General features: G+C 40.6%; 1 non-coding gene across 1 annotated transcript; it reads left to right on the top strand.

Annotated features, from left to right (window-relative positions):
• The first annotated feature begins 18,142 nt into the window (after positions 1-18,142).
• TRNAP-AGG (transfer RNA proline (anticodon AGG)) lies at positions 18,143-18,214 on the top strand. Its single transcript has one exon. It is a non-coding gene; the product is annotated as a tRNA-Pro (tRNA).
• The last annotated feature ends 951 nt before the right edge of the window (positions 18,215-19,165 follow it).

Raw genomic sequence — 19,165 nt, 5'->3', positions numbered from 1 at the left:
TAGAATTTAACATAACGTTGCTGTTCCCTGTTTACTGTAACAATTTAGTCATTTGAGTCTCCTAGTCCTCCTGTAGAGAGAGATATTCAGCAACACGGTAAGTTAATCAACAGTCAGCGTCTTGTAGATATCTTATCAGACGCACGATCCCAATTGAATGAAAGGTGCGTGAGTAAGCGTGCATGTCTGTACAGCCATCAATATTCTTTGGACGAGGGAGCCTTTTACGCTGTCTAAATGTCAAAGTGTTTTATGGTTTGGGTAAAAAAAAGGAGAGAACGATCCAGAAATGTCTCAAATGTCACGGACGCAGCAAGTTCTTCGGTCGAATTGCAGTGGCCCCTCGACAAGGAAGTGTTAGTAAAGACCTTTCTGAAACGACAATAAAATTAAATGTGGAACGACGAAGTAAACACACTAAAAGGAAATGAATTCCTGTATACAAATCAGCAGAACACGAGTGGTGGGGACCTATCCTATGAACTGGAGACTAAAAAGTCTTATTGAGAAAATGGTTCAATAAAGAAAGTAACATAAGAACTGTGAGAAGTTCTCAGTTTGGCTCTCAGCTTTCAATAGCTGATGCAATACATGGAATAACAACAGTCATATAAAAACACACCACAATAATACAGGTTATCAGAGTTTTTGTATACAGGCTGAGTAGGAACTTATTTCGGAACTTGATGAATCGCATTCGTCAGCCTCCATATACAGACTCTTCTTTGTTTTTCTTAACTGTTGTCTCAATACAGATCTTTTCCATAATTTTCCAATTTCTCCGATCTTAAGCCAACTTACCACTGACCTCCATGCTGTCAGTCATGTTTTCTGAAGTCTTCGTAGGCTTCTTCAGTGTTCCCACGGTTTTTACTGACCAATCCTAAGGGTTCATCTCTTGGGGTGTTGTCTAGCTATGTGCTGAAAATCCAAATGATGGTCTGTGATGCCAGGCTGATGAGTATGTTAGTAGATGGATGAAGAAGTGGCTTTGAGAAACATACTTCCCCAGTATATTTCTGAAACTGAAATGGAGACACTTTGAAAAGGATTTTGAAGACAATTCAAAAGCAGGATTCTCAACTGGCGCGTACCCAGATAACAGTAATGGGGAAATGTATTCTAGGAGCTGAACAGTAATTGTCGATACCACAAGCAAGATATGTAACCGAGGTCCACAGCTATTCAACAACAATAATATGGTGGTGATTATAGTTTGAAGGGGAAGTGCAACCTCTTATTGAGTCTAATATCCGGAGAAGGAGGAATTCTGGCTCCTTGACTAAATGGTCAACGTATTGACCTTCGGTTCATCGGCCAAGCCGCGTTTGGAGTTCAGAGACTGGGTATCTGTGATCGCTCTAACACACCATACAACCAACCACCACAGAAACACGCAATCTTCCACATAGAGTCAACGTTAGGAAGGACATCTGGCCTTAAAACTGGACTTAATCCACATTAGTCCCGATCCCATATAATTTGCAAAAAGGCTAAGGAAGAAGAGGAGAGAAAAAAAGTCCGGGAAGAGTCAAGAAAGATGTGAAAGTAAAGACTTTCTAGACCTCGCAGACCTTTTACTGTCGAAGTCGGTTGTTGTTATAAGGCGCGTTTTTACCTTAGAGAGAACATAGTCACGAGCGTCCAACAAAGGTTATTAATGCTATGGGAAAACATGTCATGTAATATGTGCCAAATAGTTGCTTGCTTTTTTTAAATTGGCGCCAATTTTCGTTTGATTTCGTGACTTCCACGTCTTCGAAAACTTATCAATGTAGCTATGGGCACAAAGAGCAATACGGACATGCTGTCGCATTCTTTTAACATCTTTTTTTTTTCGCTAGTGGCTTTACGTCGCACCGACACAGAAAGGTCTTATGGCGACGATGGGATAGGAAAGGCCTAGGAGTTGGAAGGAAGCGGCCGTGGCCTTAATTAAGGTACAGCCCCAGCATTTGTCTGGTGTGAAAATGGGAAAGCAACCGGGCGAGTTGGCCGTGCGTTTAGGGGCGCGCGGCTGTTAGCTTACATCGGGGAGGTAGTGGGTTCGAATCCCACTCTCGGCAGCCCTGAAGATGGTTTTCTTTGGTTTCCAATTTTCACACCAAGCAAATGCTGGGACTGTACCTTAAGGCCACGGCCGCTTCCTTCCAACTCCTAGGCCTTTTCTTTCCCATCGTCGCCATAAGACCTATCTGTGTCGGTGCGACGTAAAACCACTAGCAAAAAAATGGGAAAACACGGAAAACTATCTTCAGGGTTGCCGACAGTGGGATTCGAACCCACTATCTCTCGGATACAAGCTCACAACCGCGCACCCGTAACCGCACGGCCAACTCGGCCGGTCTTTTAACATCATCCCCTACATAGAGCCTGCGAGAGGTGATAAACTGTACTCATCTTGGGGATAATAATTCTGTGGTCTCTGTGGTCTCTCATGGTAGCGCTGTCATAGTGTAGTCTTGTAGTTACTGCTACAGTCTCTGGATGGTAATTAGTTTTCTCATTGTAGCCCTGTCATAATTCTATCCATATTGTTACTTCTGAAGTCGCTAGATGTTGGTCTTTAATGTACAGTATCTACTTCCTACAAGAACTTAACGACACTGCACAGCTTTAATTTCGAGTCGGTCGTTGAATATAGTATGTGACTGAGGTATGCAAGCAATGACGCTCGTTGTGCAGCTAGTCCCTGTTGAGAATGTCATGTCATTTATCAACCGAAGTGTATTGTGTTAGTATCATTATTTTTTTTTGCTAGGGGCTTTACGTCGCACCGACACAGATAGGTCGTACGGCGACGATGGGATAGGAAAGGCCTAGGAGTTGGAAGGAAGCGGCCGTGGCCTTAATTAAGGTACAGCCCCAGCATTTGCCTGGTGTGAAAATGGGAAACCACGGAAAACCATCTTCAGGGCTGCCGATAGTGGGATTCGAACCTACTATCTCCCGGATGCAAGCTCACAGCCGCGCGCCTCTACGCGCACGGCCAACTCGCCCGGTAGTATCATTATTATTTTGTTTGCGTGATTTATTAAAATGACGTAGAGTTTTGGAAATGAATGAGCTAAAGTACTTCAAACTACGCCAAATATTCGATATATTAACAACATACCGATGGCCTAGAATGAAAACCTCGTATCTCACAAAGTTCTTCCTATCTATTATTTCACTTAAGACTGGTCACGCCTTCCAGCCACATCTGGTTATGCAGTCCATCAGAACAATGTTCGTTGGGTTTATTTTCCTATGCTTACTAGTAAAGAAAAATGAACCTTATAAAACTTATACTCTAGGAGTTAGTAAATATGTCACACAAACATGCTTTCCTATAGTACGGTAAGGTAAGGTTCATTTTCCTTCACACACCCGCATAGGAAAAAAGAACACAACGTACATTGTTCTGATGGACTGCATATCCATGTGTGGCTGGGAGGCGAGGCGAGTCTTAAGGGAAAAATTGGATAGGAAGAACTTTGTGAGATACGAGGTATTCATTCTACGCTGTCGATACAGTAATACTGTCAAATGTGCACTCTCACTTCCTGGGCAGCACTTGCACTCCTTGTCCTTGTAGTAACTTACTGTTTGTAGGCAAGAAAAAATAACAATAAATGAAGAGCCTGTATTAGCATAGGAGTTAGGATCGCCGAGACAAGATCTTTGCAACAGTCAAGTATTCAGAGACAAAATCCGGACCTACAACAGGAATTTTGCAACTGTGTACGACATGTAGGACTGGATGCGCCAGTGTCTTCGCATATTTTTGTTTTGTTTTTCGTGCATTCTTTCCGGCGGGGATGACACGTGAACTGAAACTGGCTTTTAAAACATGGAAAATCTGTCTGAAGAAAAGGCTATGGAGCTGATTTATCTAAAGAGCATTTAGATAACGAATAAACATGTAATAAAGAAATTCACTTCAGCTAAAAATAGGAGGATAAAATTATTCTACAAGAAATGAAGTGACAAGATAAGTTTTTATTAAGCATGTTTTTTCGTATTTTAAGGAACGTTTTCCCTTAACCTCACGAGTCGCTAATGGTTGCTCTTTAGTTCGTTCCGTAGTCATCAGCACCTTGTAGCAAATTGTCTGATGACCTGCACCACTTCGTTCTTTTCAGCTGTTCATTAAACAGTGGGCAAGGGTTCGAGGACATTCCTTGTCGATCGTCCAGTCCGTATGAGTAGTATTACGGAATGAATTCCCTCTGTCGGTTGAGAAAGGTTATGGTCCTGTGATAACCATACTGTTGTCACTTCTGCACTGAAGATCCGAAAATCTAGAGCATCACATTCTACATCGAAATACTCCTAATTGGAACGCATCTTTATAATAACACATAGTGTCTGGCTACAACCTCAGCGGTTGTATGCTGACCTTTCATATGAGGGGTCTCTGGATTCGATTACCGGCCGAGCTGTGAGTGGGTAATTCGTATGGTTCGGGGACTGAATATAGTGTACTGTTTCTACACCTGTTTCTACACTATGTGACTGAGGTATGCAAGTAATGACGTTCGTTATGCAGCTAGTCCCTGTTGAGAATGTCACTTATAGCGCCGGTTAGTGTGTGCATTTCAGTGGGCTTGACACACTGGTATTTAACGGCACCTTCTTGCTCAGCGAGGAAAGCAACGGGACTCTACCTCACTTCTCATTTGGCTTTTAAGTCTGTCTATTGACGCGCATTCTATCTATGGCAGCTGACAGTGGAGCTAATGGGGATCCATCCCCGAGGACTCTACACATACATTAAATAAACACAAAAGAACTAAAGAGTAGTACATTGTGCTCTAGGTCCTAGAAGGAAGAGCACGTTGATAGAGGTGGGAACTATTGGATAGTAAGTCCAGTTAGGCCTGCACAAAATTCAACTAGTCGTGACTCACCTTGTATACAGTATTCTGAATAAGATCTGCGAGGATCAAGATTGTAACATGGAAGAAGTTATCTTCTTTACACAACTTGATACTTACACACGTCACGACAGAGCAGGTTGGCGTTCTTTATTAGCATTTTCTCTCTGAGAAACTTTCTCCTTATTAGGGGAACTCCTTAGCAAGTTTACAATATCCGCTACAATTTTATTTTGTATTCGAAAGACAGAGCGAAACTTAAGGCACGCAGAAGTCTAATCAAGAAATCACGTTCGACGTGCACGAACAAGAACAAGAAGAAAGAAAACGTGCCAAAGCAAGGCTCGCTCTGCGAGAACAAAACACAAATAAAATGTCAATAAACACCACGTTCTTTAGTTTATAATGCCATCGTGGCCTCAGGCGTGTTGAATACATAAATCGTCAAGCACAATAAATAATCCACCGTGTGTGTTCTGTGCGGTTTGTAGGGCTCTGGAACATCCTGGAACCAGCTTGTTAACAGGATGAAACACCCACAATCCCCTATCGGTAAATAGCATCGGAAATGAGATGGGATCATAGAGACCTGGCGTGAGCGAACTGCACGTGGTTTATACCGTGGATGAGTATCAACAGCGGTCATCTCAGGCTCAATGTTGACATTATAGGGTGCTGCATATCACTGGCGAAGGAGGTTTTACTTGTAATACAGTATGTCTTTATTCCGAATGTTGTCTAATAAGCACATTGAAAATTTATGCATCACCTCCGTAAGTCTCAGAAGCAGTCTCTGATGTTAAAAGAGTACCTACGTAGAAAAACGAAGTCAAAGGACGAGAATTATATCCGTCAATGTCGCGTAGTCAAGAAGGAAGCGTTCTAGCCGTTCGTTATATACAAGTTATTTATTTATTTATTTATTGATGTCTTTATTTGTGGCGAAGTTAGGGCTCTTGGCCCTCTCTTACACTTAACCACATTATGCGGCTTAATACTGAATCCAAACTTAATATTCAAAACACAGTGTATATAATATAATAGTAATATAACTTAATAAACTCTAAAACTAAAAGATTACATCCTAAGTCTAAATTTAGAAAAATAAATTCAATATTAACTACTCTAGGTGGAAATCATAAAATATAACAGTAATTTATGTAAACTTTTGGGAACTATTTACTCCAGACATTCACTCTCACATTCACACATAACTACATGATATAGCCTACGTATTCAAGAGGAAATCTTTAGACTGTCTTTTGAAGGTAATTAATGAGGAACAATTTCTAATTTCAGGGGGTAAAGCATTCCATATTCTAGCGCCCGACACAAGGAAAGAATTACTGAAGGCAGATGTATGATGTGGAGGTATTGCAATTGTTGACCCAGATCGCGTGTCACGGTCATGAAAGGAGGATAGAAAACGGAAATTACTGGAGAGATATTCAGGTATATTTTCGGTCAAGAGTCGATAGATAAGGGTTGATACAGGGTGATTCCTCTGCTGCTCTACTTTTAACCAAGAAAGTTGTGCATAAAAAGGGGATACATGCGAGGCAAAATTCAATGAAAAAATAAATCTAATGCAGGAGTTTAAAGCTCTCTGCAATTTCCTATTTTGTTCACTTGTAGCATCCAGCAACACAACGTCACAATAGTTAAAAATTGGAAGTATCAATGTTTGAACCAGTTTTATTTTTAAGTTGAGAGGTAATACGGTCTGGTGAATCTTAAGGGGATGAAGTGATGAGTGAACTTTCCTGCATACGTTAGTGACATGCTCATCCCAGTTTAAAGTTTCATTTATAGTGACTCCAAGGCTTTTTACTGATTTACAGAATGGGATAGCAACGCCATTTAGTTGAATGACTGGAATTTGTAGACTGTGTAGATGGGCAAGCAGTTTTCTCTGGTCTAGTATAATAGCTTGTGTTTTCGTTGGGTTGATGGAGAGAGAATTCTCAGCTGCATAACAGCTGATCTGTTCTAAGTTTCGGTTCATATTTTCAATAGCTGCATTTATGTCATTCACTTTTGTGTGACAGTAAATTTGAAGGTCGTCGGCATAGAGATGGTAGTTGCAGTTTTTCAACTTAGAAGAGATGTCATTCAAATATAAAATAAACAACAGGGGGCCGAGTATAGAACCTTGTGGCACACCATTAACTTTGTACTTCCACTCCGTTCTCTTATCATTCATGACAACACACTGTCGTCGGTTATGGAGGTAGGAAGCGAACAATTTGAGAGCAGCGTGGCTAAAATGGAAGGAATGCAATTTCGCTATTAATATGTCCGTACTGATAGTGTCAAAAGCACTGCTGAAGTCTAGGAGAATGAGCACGGTCACTTTGCGTTCGTCCATTGTTTTCCTTACGTCATCCGTAACTTTTAGAAGAGCAGTAGATGTACTATGTCCTTTTTTAAGACAAGTCAATAAGACAAAAGTCGAAAGATGATCGTAGTAAGCAAGCAAGATTGTAGTTCTACGTGGTAGTTGATATCGTAATGGCCTTCAGTTCAGAAGGCCCCGGGTTCGATTCCCGGGGAGGCGGAAAATTAAATTGTGTGTGCTTAATTCCTAAGGCTCTGGGATTGGGAGTTTGTGCTTGTCTCAGCACACTCCTCTTCATATTAAACCTCAAGTTTTACGTGGAATCCCAACCGCAAGGACGTGATATGTTTTGAATCCTACGTGCATTTTGTCAAAATAACTTGTATAGCACTGTAATTATGAATGTAAATGTATTATTATTTTCTTGGAATGCCTGATAAACAAGAAACAAAATACTCTCTCTCATATACTCAATAGTAATATATTATTTACTTATTAGATTGTATATTTTATACAATTATTTCAAATTAGCTGTTCATCTGCCTGCCCAATTTTATGTTTAAGCACTGTACATCTTTTGAGTAACTACGTGGATGTATGTTTGTTTGTTTGTTTGTTTGTTTGTTTGTTTGTTTGTTTGCTGTTATTGCTATATGGCACTTGGTAGGTTTTCAAAGGATAGTAATATGGTTCGAGCAGAGAAATGTTATCAAATTTCAGGTATTGTTGAAGACTTGTCTAGTGCGGCTCCTTGGCTGAATGGTCAGCCTAATGGCCTTCAGTTCAGAAGGCCCCGGGTTCGATTCCCGGGGAGGCGGAAAATTAAATTGTGTGTGCTTAATTCCTAAGGCTCTGGGATTGGGAGTTTGTGCTTGTCTCAGCACACTCCTCTTCATATTAACACAACACACCACACAACTAATAACCACATAAACACGTGATAGTAAGGAGTGATTCAGCGACACAATGAATAAGTTCCTTTATTTTCCCTTGACGCTGGACATTATTACCGACTTAATGGATGTTGGTTTATTAGAAATGTGCTGAATAAAAACTAATTAAATTACTATCGCTCCTTCACCCAACAGAAGCAGGAGATTTAAACTCTTCATCGGTAATGATTGTACCTGCAGCATGCAAATGATGGTTTATTTCCGGACATCGATTACTATAAAAACCGTTATCTACTCAGTCCCCTCTACACGAACTAGTGCATACAGGAGTTTGTAATGGGAATTTTGGAACACCAAGTATAGAAGTGAAGCTTATTGTACACAACATCTTCAACATTAACATTTTCAAAACCCAGCGAATTGGCGTTAAGTTAGAGTCACACAGCTGTGAGTTTGATTCGCGAGATAATGGTTTCGAACTCCACTGTCAGCAGCCTTGAAGATGGTTTTCCGATATTTCCCTTTTTCGCACCAAGTAAATGTACATTAATTAAGGCCACGGCCGGTTCTTTCCCACTACTAGGCCTTTCTTATCCCATCGTAAAACCTATCTGTATCGGTGCGTCGTAAAACAAATTGTAAAAAAAGTAAAAAAAATTAAAAAAAATAAAGCAGCTGCTTGCTCAGTCACAATTAGTGAAGGGGCAGGTATCCAAACAGATTTAAAATTAAACTTTTAACAGTTTTATATTTTGCCTTGTCTCGTTCTATTCAGTGCACAAGATTATGGCGAGGAAACTATATGCTACGTAAATACGTTCAATTATATTCATTTCTGTTGCCACTGATGCTTTAACGGCCCGTACTTATAGACATGATATAGGCTTTTGGGCTTATGCCGTGTCAAGAAAATAAGTGAAATTCTTTACGTTTCGCAGAGACTCTGCGTCTTCAGACGGAAATCTTGACTGTCCACGAGAAGGGCTTCTCAAACAATGAGGTTTGAATTTAGACATTAGACGTTTAGACTTCCACTTCTATTATAACGTCCAACCCCAGGAAGCCTTGGTAACTACGTGGCATGCTCCGTATAAGTCGACGGAGGTCACGTTGCGGTATTAGGTCCCATTCTTCAATGAGAGTCTGTTCGAGGTCTTGGAGAGTCTGTGGTGGAACAGGGCGCCCACGAACACTTCTGTCAAGCCTATCCCACACATGCTCGATGGGATTAAGATCGGGACTCACTGCTGGTCATTCCATCTCTTGAATGTCCAGTTCTCGTAAGACAGCTCTGGTGATGCGCGCTACATGAGCCCTGGCATTGTCGTGCATGAGTACGAATTCAGGGCCAACACTGTATGCAGCAATCTACACATGCTGTAGCAGTATCTTCTCGATGTACCCCGCAGCGGTAAGATTACCACGGACGACGACAAGAAAAGTACGGCCATCAATACTGAAGCCACCCCACACATCACAGAACCTTGTCCGAATCGGTCGCCTTACTGGACAACATTTGGCATGTACCACTCACCACGACGCCTCCATACACGTTGACGTTCTTCACGCTGTGTCAGGGGAAATCTGGACTCGTCTGTGAACAACACAAGTCTCCACTGGCGAAGTTGCCAGTTGACGTAAGTACGGGCAAACAGAAGGCGAGCTGCGCGATGTTGCTGGGTTAAACGGGGCACTCAAACAGGACGTCTGGGTCGTGACCCTCCTGAGGTCTTGTTGTAGTTCTCTGGCAGTTGCTGAACGACGCCGCAAAGCACAGATGGTCAGATATCGGTCATCCTGTGGGGTTGTCATGCGCCCACGACCTTGTCCAACCCCTCTTTGTGAACTGGCCTGTCTCATTGTAGCGATTCCACAAGCGGTGAATAATTGACGGAGAGACATTGAGATCCACAGCAACACGACAAAAAGTCCATCCTTCTTGGATCAAGGTTACGGCCCTTGCGACCTGAACCTCGTTAAGATGTCTCATGGGATGTGCTGGTTGACGTACAACGTGCTCAAATGACCGCAGTAGTCTGTGTACCTCACGACACACGGACGTATCGCTATTCACTTTGTTTTGAGGGGTCACCTGAAAGTTTAATGCATCGCTACGCCTACAGATGGAGTATAACTTCGATTTGACATAGACTACCCTGAGTAGCGAAGGTCTCAAGGTATGCTGTACGACCATTGGAACCCCATCTACCAAATTAACGTTCACATACCAGACGTTACAAAACATGTTCTCCTAATTTTTTTGAACTGTGTATATTTATTTGTATGTAGTATGTAGGTTATGTGAATCACGAAAAGTTAATGTGCGAGTGCAAGAAGAAATATCACTCTGGTAAAATGTTTTACATAATGTCAGGCTAATACCCTAGGGGAATTCGGCAAACTGCGATGCCAGGTTGAGCGCATGTCTACCACCAGCTGATACAAGGTCTGTAAATATTATTATTATTATTATTATTATTATTATTAGATTGAATGTGCATTACCTTAACGTGTTAGCGTGTGCGTGATGGGAAAATTTCTCCAGAAGTTACGTAATGGTCCGCCTCTGTGGTGTAGTGGTTAGCGTGATTAGCTGCCACCCCCGGAGGCCCGGGTTCGATTCCCGGCTCTACCACGAAATTTGAAAAGTGGTATGAGGGCTGGAACGGGGTCCACTCAGCCTCAGGAGGTCAGCTGAGTAGAGGTGGGTTCGATTCCCACCTCAGCCATTCTCGAAGTGGTTTTCCGTGGTTTCCCACTTCTCCTCCAGGCGAATGCCGGGATGGTACCTAACATAAGGCCAAGGCCGCTTCCTTCCCTCTTTCTGGCCTATCCCTTCCAATCTTCCCCATCCCTCCACAAGGCCCCTGTTCAGCACAGCAGGTGAGGCCGCCTGGGCGAGGTACTGGTCATCCTCCCAAGTTGTATCCCCGACCAAGAGTCTGAAGCTCCGGGACACTGCCCTTGAGGCGGTAGAGGTGCGATCCCTCGCTGTGTCCGAGGGAAAAGCCGACCCTGGAGGGTAAACAGATGATGATGATGATGATGATCATGAGTTACGTAATGTAAATATGTAATATGTTTCGCATTGTAAGTAAAGATATCGCGTGTGAATATAAAAAGAATGTTGTGAAATTTCGCGTGGGTATTGGATGAAATTAATCATGCCAAAAGAAGTCGTTATTAGTGTCGATTTTAAAATTTTGTGTCAGTTGACATAATAATAATAATAATAATAATAATAATAATAATAATAATAATAATAATAATAATACCGAGCTCGATAGCTGCAGTCACTTAAATGCGGCCAGTATCCAGTATTCGGGAGATAGTAGGTTCGAACCCTACTGTCGGCAGCCCTGAAAATGGTTTTCCGTGGTTTCCCATTTTTACACCAGGCAAATGCTGGGGTTGTACCTTAATTAAGGCCACGGCTGCTTCCTTCCCTTTCCTGTCCCATCGTCGCCGTAAGACCTATCTGTGTCGGTGCGACGTAAAGCAACTAGCAATAATAATAATAATAATAATAATAATAATAATAATAATAATAATAATTGTACCGGGCGGTACACCTCCGCTCCGCTAATTCAAACATTGCGCCAGTTGAAACTCCTCTACTGGAGGAAGCCTGAACTTTAACTACCATGTTAATTCTAAAGGTTATCAGAAGATGTCGCTATCTGTAAATTTTGAAGAGTTCTGAACTGTGTCTTTTTCGATTTAGTTTTGTTTTCTCTGTAGTGAGAAGTGTGAACATTCTCTTCTAGATGGCACTACTGAAGAAATACAACGGTGCACCCTAGTGCGAAGTGAAAGAACTTTTTTTGAAGAATTTTAGTATGCATACGTTTGTTCCTTATTAAATTTCTTTCAGCTTGTGTTTAAGTTGGCAACGTTAACCCTTTCTTTCTGCCAGTTTTGAAATTGGCCAATCATAAATTTATGTAATTAATTTTCCACCAATCCTGGTTTTCTTCTTCAATTCTGACATGTAATCTTTTGGTCGTCCAATAAAAAACTTGTAGGCGGGTGTTCTCATTCATGAAAGGTCTCGAATGTTTCGCGAGGGTATATAAACTGCTGATTTTCGGGTCTCTGCACCACTTCAGTAACATCTCTCAAAGTGTAAAGTATGTAGCAGGGGGCGGGAAGCGCCTCTTTCTTCGGGTAGCAGTTCAACCAACAGGTAATGGCCGTTTTATAACTTATTTTCTTGCCACCTCAGCAGTTTAACCCTCGGGGAGGGTTCGAAACCTTTTACCATGTAACTGTCCTCTAAAATGTAATAGGCTCTTGGCAAAAATTCTATTTCTTTAAACTACATATTGGGATAGAGAGTGCTTAACCCTCTCGAGCTCCCACTCATATTGCTTTGAGGTGAACTTATTTTCACAACCGTTTCTTCCCTTCTAATGTAATGTAAATCGTTTTCTTATATAAGTCACCTCTTTAGGATGGGATTAGCCCTTGCATTTACGGCCTAGTGCCAAGTACGTTTTAAATAAAGTGTATTAGGAGTGCAAGGACGCCTCCACTCAAATTTGTATTTTGGGGCCTTGTAATTCTCCTGTTTATTTTCTAAATCGGTCTCAGTAGGTTGGGTATTTTTACCCCTGTGTTTATGTCCTCGGAGGACAACTTGAAGGTGGAGTTTGGTGTGGCCTTTTATAGGCTGGAACTTTGAGAGCGGATTGCTCTTTTTGAAATTTGGTTTCTGTGTGCCTCGAGCAGGCTTGTCTGAGTAATAGGGAGCAAGTGCTCCTGGGCATGATTGGGGTTTTCTGCCCCTTTGTTAAACCGTATGTATAAGTAAAGCTGGGCTCATTGCTCAAGAATTATGTGTCTGGCTCTCGGAGCCCAAATCCTGTAACACTGTAATTGTACATTCTCGATTTGTTGCTAGGCTACTGAGTACCTGTTATATTTGTTATTTCTTGATCTTAAAAAGAAAATATAACTTTGTTAAATTTTATCTTAACTTTAATTTCGTAAGTTGAGACCTGTTCCCCCAGCACCTTCTTTCACCTCTAACTACCACGGAAAACTCCGTAATAATAATAATAATAATAATAATAATAATAATAATAATAATAATAATAATAATAATTCCACTAATAATACACTGTGTAGTTTGCCCCTTAAATGCGAGAAAACTGTGAGGAAATGAATCAGTCATTCGATTTGAATAGTTTGAAATAACAAACGTCCATGTGGTGTATTTTGGGATAATGATTTGAGTCCGAATGGTGAATATTTGTAGTCATCAAAACTGAATTATAATGTATTGTTGAACGACGAGATTAGCAATTCAGGCAGAACTGTAATGTTCCAATGAGTGAATTAATTTACCAGGAAATGTGATCGTAAGGCTCCTGTGATGCGTTTGTGTTAAGTACGAGATTGTGAATGCCATACAGCGTTGGAATTGTGTTCGGGAAGAATTGAAATGCCCCGTAGATTCAGTGCAATGTCTGAGGTGCTATTTGGGACATAAGAGATTTGACATATGGCTTTATAATAATGTTATTGGCTTTACGTCCCACTAACTAATCGGTGCGACGTAAAGAAAAAAAAAGTCCCACTAACTACTTTACAGTTTTAAATAGCCTGGATCGCACCTCAATTGTATGTGAGATTAAATATTCGGGTCAGTCAACACTCCACTTCAAGTATAGCTACTGAAGCATAGATTACCGCTGGAACTCAAAGAGCGTGTAGTGTAGAAAGAATAATTCGTTGCCATTATTGATGTAAAATTCATGTCTGTTTAATATTTTTACATAATACTGCTTCGCTTGGGAAATGTGTGTGTCAGCTTACATGTCTGTAGGGGATCAGTAAATGTTAGAGGAATGTTACAGGTGGGCGATACACTTTCGGTCTTGTATTAAGCAGGTTGTCACTTCACAGTTTGTATAATAATAATAATAATAATAATAATAATAATAATAATAATAATAATAATAATAATAATAATAATAATAATAATAATAATAATAATAATAATAATAATAATAATAATAATAATAATAATAATAATAATAATAATAATAATAATAATAATAATAATAATAATAATAATAATAATAATAATAATAATAATAATAATAATAATAATAACTAGGAGGATTATGGATGGTTGAATTTTCGTCAGTAACCATGAACGCTGGAAGTATGTTAGATCCTCATACAGATTTATTTGTAACATGGATGGATATATTCCTCTAGGTGATTGTTTTATAATGCTAGAGTTGGAGTAATTATATTTTGGACGTAACTTCGATTCATCTTGATTGGAAGAGGTAATAGAACTGCGAATGTACTTTTGTGTTGTTAATAGTGGTTGTTAGTTGACAGAAGGGATTGTTATGTGATCGATGTGCCGTTCGTGCTTACTGGCATCCACGATAGAACTGAGCCGGTACCTTTGTGTTGTCAGTAATTATTAGTTAGCGGCCGAGAATTAGATGGAAGGGAGTGTTAAGATTAGTATGTTGTGTACGAGTAGTGGGTTGGTTATGACAGTGTGTTAGTGTCAGTGGTGTAGCCCATATGTCATGGAAGGTGTAATTCATCGGTTCGGCAGGTCTCCATTGGTTTAGAGTGACCTGGGTGATAGAAGATAGCGAATTAGTCTGATCACTGCTTAGTTTTTTGAAGAGGTAGTCAATAATTCATTTAAATATGACCAGAAACAGATCGTTACTATGCTTTGCAAAGTTTTGCAATGAAAGACAGTCTGACTTGTAAAGTTAGTTAGACCGTCGTTTTCTGAAGTCGAGATTCCAGGATCGAATACCACCTCACACACTCAGCATTTCACAACGCTTAAAATGAAGGAGACCCGTTTCGGTACAGTTATTTTCATGTTAACGAACTCTTACTCATGACAAAATGTTGACACTCTATCGTCTCTTATGACTATATTAGTAGAAAGGACGTAAAGCCAGTAACTTCAATGTTGTGGGGAAAATACATCTATTTCCCTAGTCTTCCAACAACACGGTTCAAAAAAAAAAAAAAAAAACGACCAAGGTGCCTCATCAAACAAGTTAGAAGACAACCTGAAACTTGAGTTATGAGGCTGCTCCGCGACACAAGATCGTTATCGCGACGACACACTCCAGTCCACATCAAATGGCCCATTACGCCGAAACGCAAAATTAAACTAGCGGCATGTGTGCTAAACCTTGAGCCAAGTGAACTACAGTAGATACAGCTTCAACTGCAACAACCTCAACACTTTTCCGTTTCGGTTACCAACAATTCCACGTGATGATAATATCGAAAGAAAAAAAAAATGACGAAAAGTGTTCAAGACGTTATCAGTCAATTACATTGTTGCATAATATCAGCTGTTAGAACCAAGACGGTTGAATTTCAGCATATATGTAAATTAAAAAGAAGTTCAATTACATTAGCTTCTCTACTGGGCATGAATGCTCGTCCCTGTATACTTTATTACCAAGGTCGTCAGAGGTACCGTATTATTATTATTATTATTATTATTATTATTATTATTATTATTATTATTATTATTATTATTATTATTATTATTATTATTATTATGCATCAAATATACACTTTCAAGGTTGTAAGACACTATAATAAAGTTGCGTATTAAGTCTTAGGACAATATTAGTCATGGATAATACCTGGACGTCTGAGGTTCGAATTCCGGTCGATCACCTTTGGACATTTCATCTGGAAAATCACGCCCTGCTGGTCAAAATCAAAATGAGCCAGGCGGCTCCAGCGATCCCAGAAATAGCTGGCATAAGCTAAAGAAAGGTTTTAATAATAATATTACGTTAAAGGAACTAATCGTAGTTGATAACAAGAAAAGTAAGAAAAATCTGAATATTAGGATTCATTTGATGTCTAACTCTTATTTTGTTGTTTTAATATTAATACAGGATAGATAAAACATGGATGATGACGATGATTAACTTTATTTAAATAAATATTTATTCTTTCTTTTTTTCTTTATTTGATAATCCGTTTACCCTCCAGGGTTGGTTTTCCCTCGGACTCAGCGAGGGATCCTAACTCTACCGCCGCAAAGACAGTGTCCTGGAGCGTGAGACTTTTGGGACGGGGATCAAACTGAGAAGGAGGACTAGTACCTCGTCCAGGTGGCCTCACCTGCTATGTTGAACAGGAACCTTGTTGGGAGATGGAAAGACTGGAAGGGATAGACAACGCCGTGGCCTTATGTTAGGTACCATCCTGGAATTTGCCTGGAGGAGAAGTGGTAAACCACGGAGGGAATTGAAGCCCCCTCTACTCAACTGGCCTCCCAAGGCTGAGTGGATCCCGTTCCAGCCCTCGTACCACTTTTCACATTTCGTGGCAGAGCCGGGAATCGAACTCGGCCTCCGGGGAGGCAGCTAATCACACTAACCACTCTCCGGCTCCATGGCTAAATGGTTAGCGTGCTGGCCTTTGGTCCCACGGGTCCCAGGTTCGATTCCCGGCAGGGTCTGGAATTTTAACCATAATTGGTTAATTTCGCTGGCACGGAGGCTGGGTGCACGTGTCGTCTGCATCATCTTTTCATCCTCATCACGACGCGCAGGTTGCCTAGGGACGTCAAATCAAAAGACGTAGGGCCTACATCTGGCGAGCTGAACTTGTCCTTGGACACTCGGTACTAAAAGCCATACGCCATTTCACTTCACATTAACCACTACACCACGGAGGCGGACTAAAGATGTATTCGTAAGGAAAGTGTCCGATTGTGCAATAACTCCCACCAAAATATTGTTTCGAGTTCAGATCAAATATCTTCTTCTTAATCTGCTTACCCTCCAGGGTTGGTCTTTCCCTCGGACTCAGCGAGGGATCCCCCCTCAAACGCAGTGTCCTGGAGCGTGAGACATTGGGTCGGGGAATACAACTGGGTAGGATGACCAGTACCTCGCCCAGGCGGCCTCACCTGCTATGCTGAACAGTGGCCTTGGTGGGGGATGGGAAGATTGGAAGGGATAGATAAGGAAGAGGGGAGGGCGCGGCCGTGGCCTTGAGTTAGGTAACATCCCGGCATTTGCCTGTAGAAGAAGTGGGGAAACCACGGAAAACCACTTCCAGGATGACTAAGGTGGGAATCGAATCCACCTCTACTCAGCTGACCTCCCGAAGCTGAGTGGAACCCGTTCCAGCCCTCGTACCACTTTTCAAATTTTCTTGACATAGCCCAGAATCGAACCCCCGGCCTCCGGGGGTTGCAGCTAATCACACTAACCACTACACCACAGAGGCGGACTCAGATCAAATATATTGATGGAAATATTTTTACTTCCTGATGATTAAACCCGTACATTAACGTTCGAGCTCAGCACAGTGGTGACTTCGACTGAACGTTTTGTTCTTGCATAAAGCAGATGCTATTTTGGTCTATACTGTAAGTCATGCTCTCAACCCGAAAACTTGTTGCATCCCCGGCATTTTCATGAATAGCATAAGAATTACTCTACACGCGAACTAGTTTTTTTTTTTTTTTTTGCTAGGCTAGTGGCTCTACGTCGCACCGACACATATATGTCTTACGGCGACGATAATAATAATAATAATAATAATAATAATAATAATAATAATAATAATAATAATAATAATAGGAAGAAGAATTGAAGTAATATCCCGTTGCTTTCCTCACTGAGCCCACAGGTGTTATTACGTATCAGTCTGCCCAACCGAATGAAATGTTCACACCACCCGTCTCTGCGAGCAATAGCATCGATCTAGCCTCACGTTCATATTGTGAAAGTAAAGGATGAGGCTGAGACAGGTCAATGAAAGTAACATATTTCTTCTAGCTCGTACCAGAAGACATGTGTTTCAACACAAATGATTTGAGCTTTCTCTATTTCTATGACTTTGTGGCGGAAGAAGCTGATTACTGGGTGCTGCAGATCGCAACTAACTCTCGGGAACGAGCTAAAGAGAGACGTATAACACCAGTTTGAACGAGAGCCAATTCATAAAAAGAGAAAGCCAACTAGCAGTGATCTTGGCACACTAACACTACTGTTAGGTGCAACTGATTCTCATGTGGCTCGTTGGTCTAGGGGTATGATTCTCGCTTAGGGTGCGAGAGGTCCCGGGTTCAAATCCCGGACGAGCCCGGAATTTTTATCACAATGTGTTCATTTAAGCACGAGCCTATACATATAATATACACATTTGTAATGATCACTTCACGCATGAATAATAATCATTATAATTACGTACTAAGATCCAAGATATTGCCAATGATTAGTATTTTCGTTGTGAAATGTATTATTCTATACATTCTTATGGTATAGACTTATAAAAAAGTACTTCAACAACGATCTGATGAGAATATCAATTCTCGAGCTCACAAACTCACTATGGATCATTTGTTCTATAGTTCATGGAAATTTATCTAATACTGTTTACAGGAAAATTAGATCTCAGTCAGACGTACTAAACTGTAAGCAGGTGCGCGTAAAGTCAGTTCAATCCACAATCTACTACTAATTTTTTAAAAGAGAGATTTCTTTTCTTTAGCTCTTTATCAATACCCTTGAATATGGATTCAAAATTGATACTCTTCAGTTCTACCACACACAAAAATCATTCCTCATCTTCAACTGGGTATTTTGTAGCATATCGAACCAACAAAGACAGTTCAGGAGAGCTACTTACTTCTAAATGATAAAATTTTTAGCGTTTTCTTTCTTTATAATATTTTTCATATTTTCGATTATTATAGTTTAAATTGTAAAAATTCAGAATCTTTATTATCATTCACAGTTTGTGAACTGATGTCTCTTGAAAATACTACACCTGCCATTACAGAAAAATATATATCATGGAAAATAATTTCGCCTTAGCGTTTATAATCTCACCAATACAGTTTAATAGTTCTGAATCTGTGTTCCTGCTAACATATTACGTAGATTGTGCACGTTGAGACTTCGCCCAATTTACAAGGTCACTGTTATTTTTCAGAACTATTCTGTTAATTAGCTGTCCATACTTTGTTGAATGGGCGATCTCTTCTTTGCAGAGGAAGTACACACTTTCGATTGAAGTTGAGAGAGCTTGACGAT

The sequence above is a fragment of the Anabrus simplex genome, chromosome 4 (genome assembly GCF_040414725.1).
Source record: "Anabrus simplex isolate iqAnaSimp1 chromosome 4, ASM4041472v1, whole genome shotgun sequence".
Taxonomy (NCBI): domain Eukaryota; kingdom Metazoa; phylum Arthropoda; class Insecta; order Orthoptera; family Tettigoniidae; genus Anabrus; species Anabrus simplex.
This window is presented reverse-complemented; position numbering and strand designations above follow the sequence as displayed.